Here is a 7423-nt window from a genome sequence, read left to right as displayed (position 1 = left end):
AAACCCCTCAAACATCTCACAGCTGAAAAAGTTCTGCATTGAGGAGTGGGGTAAAATTTCCTCAGATCGATGTCGAAGACTGGTAGATGGCTACAAGAACCGTCTCACTGCAGTTATTTCAGCCAAAGGAGGTAACACTCGCTATTAGGGGCAAGGGTGTCCTATCTTTTTCCTCAGTTAGAATAGGCATTTTTGTAGAATGACATTTACAGAAGATCTTGAAAAGACTTTTCTTCAGTTTTCTTTGTTTAGTTGGATTACTTTAATCTCTCTGTATTGTTGAAACGGAGATGAAATAACCTTTTATTAAAAATGTTACAAAAAACCACATGCTTTCAAAGGGTGTCCTAATTTTTTCACATGACTGTATAACAGTGCCACCCACAGATCCCCCCAGCCCATAACAGTGCCATCCACAGATTTCCCCCCCCTCCCCCCATAACAATGCCATTCACAGATCCCCCTGTAATAGTGCAAGCCACAGATGCCCCCCATAACAGTGTCCGTCATCCACAGATCCCCCATAACAGTGTCCGTCATCCACAGATCCCCCCCATAACAGTGTCCGTCATCCACAGATCCCCCCCATAACAGTGTCCGTCATCCACAGATCCCCCCCATAAGTGTCCGTCATCCACAGATCCCCAGTAATAGTGCCATCCAGAGACCACCATTCGTTCCAAACCCATCAAACACACAGCACACCTTTTGGTTAAAAATTATTTTTTTCTTATTTTCCTCCCCAAAAACCTAGGTGCGTCTTATGGGCCGGTGTGTCTTATAGGGCGAAAAATACGGTAATACATTTAAGGTCCCTTGCACCACATCCTTACATTAACACTTGCAGTGGGTTCCTCAGCAAACTTCTGCGCTGGATTTTCTTTTAAAAACAATAGCTTGCATAACCAAGTCAGTGTGAGGGACGAAGACGCAGGTCATAGGAAAGATGGAGAAAGAGAGCAGCTTCACAGAGAACACCAACTGAGTCTGGAATTTGCAGCACAAGAAGCAGAGATATCAGAGATAGCTGGGTCTTTATACTTCTGTATGCAGTTCTGGAAGGATGGTGACATGCTGTTAGACTATCTCACAAGTATTTCACTGTTACTGTAGCACGTGTGGACTTCTGTATCCAACACCTGAACTATACATCTTTCCGTCATATCCATTTAATTTCGTTATAAATGGATCTTGAAAATAAATAAAAAATATGCAAAAAACATAAGGGAATTAAAAGACAATATATTGCAATTTAAACCTCTCCTGGTGCACAAAAAAAATCTAAAAATATTTTTCTGAAAAGCAAAAAAAAGCCTATGTGCTGCAGAAAAAAAAACGCCATTCAGGTCAGGTGCGACATAACAGGAGGGAGCAGTTTTTGAAACAAAGAGCATGTTACTGCATGGCTAAAGTAGTGAAAATAGTCAACCACTGGTTCTGCTACCTCCGGCAGTCCCACAGAAGTGAATGGAGCGGTGACCTGTTTGCACAGTGTGCTCTGCTATTTTCAGAACTCCCACAGAAATGAATGGAGAGCACGCTGTGCATAGACAGCATGCTCTCCTTCACTTGGGGGCCCTGTTCTGGATAGGTGGGGGTCCCAGAGGTAGGACATGTGCCTCTCTGACATTTATGATTTATCCTAGCGATATGCCACCAATGTCTACAATGAGACAACCATTTTAAAAGGGAGTCTGTCATCAGCTACATCCCTATGCAAATATGCAGACAGGCTTGGCTCACGTCAACTGCGCCAGTCTTATAGTGATCTGTGGCTCCCTTGCAGATAAAATTGCAGTATGAAAATTATGCCTTTAGTGCAATGAGGGTGGTGTCCTTGCTCCGCTCAGCCCACTGCACAGCCCCTCCCTCAGACCATGACATCCTCACAATGATTAAAAGCAAGATTTTGGCAATTCTGTGCTGCAGCCTCGTCTTGTACGGAAGATGGACCGGCACCTCAGAGCAGCCCTTGGTCTCTAAAGCTTCATATGCGTTCAAAATGGAAGCAACCATTAAATATTTAGGAAAAGCGATACCTGTGTGACATAGAAAAAAAAGTTTTCTTTAAATAAATTTTCCAGGAAAATACACATTCATGGCCACAGGATAAGTCCTCTTGATCCAATCGAACAGGGCAGAGATGAGACCAGGCACAGCCATATGTTCGGATAGGCCGCATTAGGGCGTATCATTTTGTAATGGAAAAAAATAAAATGTCAAATGTTTGCAGACTTTGTTTACGCCCCTAGTCTCAGTGATGTAAAAAATATATATGGCAAATTGGACAACATTTAGAGGTTGCACACATTGAAAAATCTTAATGTTAATTACTTTTATTGGGAAAACTTAAAATATTAAAACTAGACACTAAGATTGATAGGTAGTATGATCGGCAAAACGTGTTATATTAATCAACTTTGAACTATGCAATCCCTTCTTTTGTTTGCTCGGTGACGACTTTTCTGTGATTCTCGACTACCCTCAAGAATTGTTGTTGTTGTTCGTCCCTGACCGATTCGTTACTTTTTTTTATCAGAGCAATTCCTCTTTCTGTGGTATCATTGACCACCTTAAGAGCGTTCGCATGGCTTCTTAGAGAATCACTGCAGTATTCTGTCACCTTGTGGATCCCAAACAATTCAAAGAACATCTTAGTTTTATTTGTAACTAAATAGCTCAGGTCTTTTCCTTCAAAAACTAGGTTTTTAGCCTCTAATCGTTTTATTTCCTTTTTCTTTGCAGGTTTGGTTTCTAAATTTTTTTGTTATATTTTCCTTAACAGCCTGAGTTCATACAAAAAAGTTAATCCTACGTTTGTTTCTGGCAGATATCAACTGTGAGAGCACTTTTTTTTCACATTTGCAGCTGGGTAAGTGCTCAGAAGCTGTAGCATATCCAAATCATTCTGTGGAGCCATCGACTTACAATTGTCTTGTGCAAAAAGCGAACATATATGACAAAATGTGCAACCAGTTTAATTCCTTTCAATTCTCGTCGAGGAATATATTTAACTGTTTAGTGACGAGGACAATTGTAAGTGCGTGTATTGCCTTTGCCATCCACCTTGCTTGATGCAGAGCCCCTGGGATCCTGAAACTGAAGTCGTTTTTAGACCGACCTCCTCGGTACAGGAGTGAGAGTAATAATAAAAGTGATCAATGTGTGCAACCCCGAAATATTACCCAATCTTCTTGAAATTTGGCATATATATATTTTACGTCACTGAGACTCGGGGCTTCAGCCATATGAAAATCACATCTTTGGAAAAATGAAACACCCTAGGCCGCATGTATGGAGGAGGGTGAGGTCTGCAGTGAAAATCTGCAGCAAATCTGTACCGTCATTGTGTTGAAGTGTTGGTGTCGGTGCACATTAACACATCGAAAAATGATTCTTATAAAAAATATATACGCTGGGGACCAATTTTTGGGAAGTTCAGGATTGTGTCTTCCCTTCATCAACCCCATGCATGAAGAAAGCAGAACGCTGTATATAAGGCTCTGTTCAAATTAGCGTTATAGATTCCATTTATAGCTGAGCAGCTACTGTAAGGGTGAGGCCACACAGTCAGGTTTCGTGAAAGCCAAAACCCAGACTGAATTAAAAAAAAAAAAAAAAAAAAAAAAAAAAAAAGAGGTGAAACCATATCTGTTCCTTATATTTTATATCCTTTTATGATCCACTCCTGATTTTGGCTTCTAAAACTTAATGCAGAAATCTCTCCATGTGGTCGTACCATAAGGACGCCTTCACACACAGCAGATTCTGTTGCAGAATATCTGTTCCATACACTCGCAGAAATCCATGTGCTTGCCGACAAAAACAGCTCCATTCTGATAAATGGAACTTTATTTTCCGTCACAGAAATTTCTGTGTTTTCAACAGATAGAGACAAATCTCAGCAGACTCCGCTGGCCTTACTGAGGTCTCTCGGGTAATACAGGGCCAACACATGTAAATGGGGGAGAGCACTCATAGTCTGGGCCGCTCTTTCTAATTGGGAGTTTTGCCAAACAGCATCTTTTTCGTGGAAGGGGACAAAACTGTCGGCCGTAAAAAAATGCTGGATTTCCATAGGGATGCTGATGAGCAGCTATAGCACGAGGGCTGGTGAAGTTAACCGGATGATGGGTTTTACGTTTATGTATGGAGGAATCTACGCAATTGTCTCGTGCTATGTGGAGATGGGGTAAATAATAGATTGTGATCATCTGTGCTTTGGGAATAAACGGGGGGCTTGTGAAGGCAGTTCATCTACCTCTGTCCCTTCCTCATTTCCACAGGGCTGTAATATCAGCATTCTGATTGTTCCAGTTTATTACCGTAAAAGAAAAACAAGCCTTGTAGATGCGAGCATCTGTTTGACTCTCCATGAGCAGTTTTGCTTGATAGATAATAGGCTTTTGTTTGATAGTTAATAAACCCTAGTTCCTTATGGGTGCAGTATTGTGCTAGGAGAAATGGATGCGCTCTAATGTGATATATTAAGTAATCTGTGCAGCATACCGTCATGTAACAAGCTGTTTATACGCATATAATGGACTCTACTGGCAAAGAGGCAGTTTAGTAGCTACCCAGGACTGAATTCTGCACCCGCTCTCTGCCTGTGTGAGGAGTACAAAGAAAGCTGGGCGACAACCGCAATGGCCACTATTAAGGCTCCTGTAGGGGTTGTCACCTAATCTTCCTATACACTCAGCAATACATTCCTCCTGCATTATATGGCACAGAACTGTGATGGCCGATATAAATCAATACCATGGGGCTGTCTAAGTCTTTACATTAGGCACAGTTTTTGCACAGCATTTTATGCTGCTTGCGCTGGCTGCTAATCACGCCGGAGCAATGCCGACGGTGAGGGCTACATGGTGCAATAATACTTGTGTAGCTTTTTATCTCGCCAGATAGGGTATTAAATAAGCAAAAGTTTAAACCTCAAGAATGTAGCAGTGCAGCCGACAGTATATAAAAGAAAAAGTATTCCGCTGTCATCCATCCACGCTGCAAACACAGCGTCTTCTAAGCACAAGGTCATTGTTCTCGTAGACTATTCACACTTTCAAGAGAGCGTGGAGTAATATATTGTATGCAAAGATGAGTGGTAATAAGGCGCGGATAACTGGTGGCCTCAGATTCATAAGCGGCAGATTACTTTGTAAAGATGATTAAATGATATTGTTTAAATTACCAGTGACCTTCACCTTCCAAAGTCAATGGAGTGCTGCAGGTGCCATATCTCACGCTGACATATGCTGGTTATCTGCTCTGGACTCGGCCCTTACTAGACGAGTAAAATCATCTAATCCCTGGGGAAGATGTACTGTGCCTCCACCTGGATTTTCAGCACAGGCAATTCAGAAGCTTTCTAGATATTAGACTTTTGGGGTGAATCTGCAGATGATGATGTGATCTACAAACAAACAATCTATGTCATTAGGGTCCTGATTAATTAATGCGTTATCATACTGGCTTGGTAGAATATTGATGGTCTGTCCTCAAGATAGGTCATCACTATCTGATCTCTGGGGGTCCGACAATCAGCACCCCCACCAATCATCTGTTGTAAGAGGCCACCACGCAGCTCTGGAAGTGACATCACATTTATCGGTCACATGACCTACCTGCAGCTCAGTGAATGGGCCAAGCACGGCCACGATACAATGAGTCGCACTCCTCACACTTTTCTGAAAGTTAGCAATGTGAAATAGAAAAAAAATTAAAATGTTTAAAAAAAAAATATGCACATTTTTATGCAAAACCGGCTACAGAAAACTGGTGCAAGTTGCACAACAAACTTCTGCCCAAAGTGTCGCACAAGCATTTAACTATTACAGAGGACCCAACCCCTCTCCTGACATGGCTGTGGTAGTAACTACTTGTATTTTTCCATGTAATAACAATCCCGGAGCATCTATTCTCATCACTCTATGTTGTCCCATCCCTCTGTTATTTCTAGCATTTACAGATGTAGCAGGGTTAACACTCAAACTCTTAACTCAAATCTCTTAACTCATCGTGTTATCTTGAAACAAAAGCCATTGAAAAGCAATTGAATGTGTTTGTTTAGATAACATCTCAAAGCATGAGTGTTAACTCTACTACATCTGTATGTATGAATGTAATTGTCAGCAGCTTTCAGTAAAGGTACAGATGGGTGTTACTAGTTGGGAGTGTGTCCCTGCAGTCTGACACTAGCATTAATGATTAACCAGAGTCAGACACACTGCTACAGGTAACACCCAGCAGTACTTTTACTGAAGATAGCCGACAATTTATTTGTATACTTCTAGCAGTAATAATACAAGAATGGCACATCATAGAGTGATAAGAATAGATGCTCCAGAATTGTCATGACATGGGGAATGCATGTAGTTACTAAAACAGACATTTCAGGAGAGGAGACGGGTCCCCTTTAATGGCTACTCTCGTACATGCATGCCAAATTACTTTTCTGTCTTAGGAAGACCTTCAACATTCTTCATCCTCAGCTACCTGGCTCATGAATAGAATGGCACAACTAAAGTGACAACTGACACAAAGTCTGGTGGACTTTAACTTTGTACACGATGCAGCTTTACATATAATTCTTGGTCTGAGTTGGTTGATATGTTGCATAGGGGTTTTCTGTCACCTGTTCCCTATGCTCACACAAGAGGATGCCGATCTTTCTGGGTCCGTTTTTTTGTTTATGCACCGGGCCGCGGTTTTTATGCACTCAACAGATCCATATGCCCGCGTCTATTCGTAGCTCATCAGTAAAGTGCACTAAGGATTGTACCATTTTGTATGGCACAGTTGGAAAAAAATAAAAAGCTCACAGCCGAGAGCTACAGTCGTCAGTCTCATGAAAGACCAGGCGCAAACTGAGACGACGGAGAACAAGGACGGCACAATGTGCCCACGCTCACCATTGTGAGATACATTAAAGGGATCTGACTTGTTATGGTTTTAAATTGGGCAAGGAATATTGACGTGATGCCCACGGCTACAGACAGAAACGTTCTGTTATTTCCCTCACTATCTGCCTAGAACAAAGGGCATTCAGTCATCTATTGAACAGGGTCGGCCCAGGAATTCATCACACGGCACAATACATGAATATGCTTGTTGATTGACTTCTACGTAAAATCAATTTTACAATTTGGACAATGTGGCGGTTCTGCTTTTCAGAGCCCTTGCCTGCATGCTGAGTAATGGGGAAAAGCAAGATGTAAAGTGACTGAGTGGACACAGCAGACAAAAGTCAATACTGAAGAAGAAAATCAAGTATCACGTGGCGGCCAATACTCAGGCAATAAATATGTGCGACGCCTTTATAACATTGCCCAGAATCTGCAGAATTGCTTTCTCATTAACGCTGGCTGTGTTCACTCTGCAGTTGCAGCATATATTAGACCTTTGTGTCCAGGGACCCCCATGA

Source organism: Bufo gargarizans, chromosome 7 (assembly GCF_014858855.1).
Source record: "Bufo gargarizans isolate SCDJY-AF-19 chromosome 7, ASM1485885v1, whole genome shotgun sequence".
Classification (NCBI taxonomy): domain Eukaryota; kingdom Metazoa; phylum Chordata; class Amphibia; order Anura; family Bufonidae; genus Bufo; species Bufo gargarizans.
The sequence above is the reverse complement of the archived record's forward strand: the minus strand, read 5'-3'. Positions refer to the sequence as shown.